We start from the raw sequence: 2,047 nt of genomic DNA on the forward strand, positions 1-2,047 counted from the left end.
ATAGATAGATAGATAGATAGATAGATAGATAGATAGATAGATAGATTTTTTTTTAGTAGAGATGGGGTTTCACCGTGTTAGCCAGGATGGTCTCAATCTCCTGATCTCATGATCCACCCGCCTCTGCCTCCCAGAGTGCTGAGATTACAGGCGTGAGCCACTGCGCCCCGTCCATGGCTTAGTTTCAACAACAACAACCACAACAACAAAATATGGAGGGAATTTGTCCTTGAAAATGTGCCAATGTGGAATCCTCAATTGAAACTCTTGTGGGGATTGAAATAAACTTTGTGCAATCCATTGTATTTGGAGCTCTCTTTTTGCAATAACATAGACTCTTATATACGTATTGTAAGAATTGATACCAAAATTAAGCTGTTACTGTAATGAATTTAAAATATGCGACATACACTTAGGGATAGTAGGGTAGAGAAGGCACATTTGTTGCAGCTAAGTAGCAGGTGACTCCTGTTATACTATAGCAAAATATACGGTAAAAGTACATGATTGAGTGAACGAATATTTTTCAGATATTTGTTGCCTTGCTGATTTGAGAAAGCCAGCTTCTTTTAGATTTCTAATGCCAGAAAATAAATCTGTTACTGACAAACTCTTTGAAGGTCCTTTGTGATTGTCAACAACAACAATAAAAAGGAAAGTTATTCTAAATAATCAGACATTGATTGCCTTCTCACCCAAGCCTATTTCATTGATCTAGGTTGTTCTAAGGCAAGCACAATTAAAATTAGGAACAGATGGATAGTTTGAAAATGGAAGGTAGAGTATAAAATTGGGTTTTTAAAATGTGCTTGCAAACACATAAAATTATTTAGAAGCAAACAGAACAAAAATCCTCTACATTTTTTGAGAAGAATGTATTGATAACCATTCCACAAGCCTGACTTTACAGAGTGCATTTTTTGTTCTTATGTTCTTACTTTCATGTTCTTTTTTTTCTTTCACATTCTCTTACTCTTTTCTTCTTTTCTTCTTGTTTTTGTTTTGACTTTGTTTCTTAATTAGAGAATTTTGTAATTATATACAACAAAATTTTAAGTGTATAATCAGATTAAATTTGAGGAATATATACAGCCATGTAAACACAATAGCATGCCATGGTATATAACATTTGCCTCATCCCAAAATGCTTTGTTTCTTTATCTTTACCACACTTTGGACCCTGGCAACCTCTGATGTTCATTCCATCACTATAATTTGATCTTTCATAAAATTTTATACAAATAGCATCAAACAGTATGTAGTCTTTTGTATCTGAATTTTTTTTAACTTGACAGAATGCGTCTGAGATTCTCCAGGTTGTAACATATGTCAATAATCCACTAATTTTATTGGTGAATATCATTGCATCATGTGGATCTACCACAGCTTGTTTATCTACTGAGCAGTTCATTAGCATTTAGTTATTATCTCTTCCTGGTAATGATAAACAAACCTGCAAGCCTTTTTGTAGCCATCAATTTTTATTTCTTTTGAGTCAATACCTAGAAGTGGAATTAGTGGAATTACTGGATCACAGGGTAAAGATGTATTTAATATTCTAAGAAATCATCAAATTGTTTTCCAAATTGGCTATGCCATTTTTATTCCCATCAGAAATATTTGAATGTCTCAATTACCTCATATATTTGCCAACACTTGGCATTGCTACACTTTTTAGTTTTAGCCGTTCATGTTCACATGTAGAGGTTTGTTTACTTTGTTGTTTCTTTTCTTTTGTCTTTAATTACAGTATTTTAAAGAAAGCCGCCAACATTCTTTTGTTTTGCTTTGTTTCTGATAAGATGTCTAATAGCATTGTCCTTTTCCCTCTGGATTTGATTTATTTTTGACTGCTTTTAAGACTTTTTTTCTTTATTGGTGATTCCAGCAATTTGATTATAATATCCCTAGATGTGTGTGCTATTTTTTTCTGCTTTGAGTTTATTGAGTTTTCTAGATATGTAACATTGTACTTTCATCAGATTTAGAAATATTCTAGCTATTATTTTTTCAAAAATATTTTTTCCCCTTATTTTCTAAGTAAGGA

The sequence above is a fragment of the Mandrillus leucophaeus genome, unplaced genomic scaffold (genome assembly GCF_000951045.1).
Source record: "Mandrillus leucophaeus isolate KB7577 unplaced genomic scaffold, Mleu.le_1.0 Scaffold356, whole genome shotgun sequence".
Classification (NCBI taxonomy): domain Eukaryota; kingdom Metazoa; phylum Chordata; class Mammalia; order Primates; family Cercopithecidae; genus Mandrillus; species Mandrillus leucophaeus.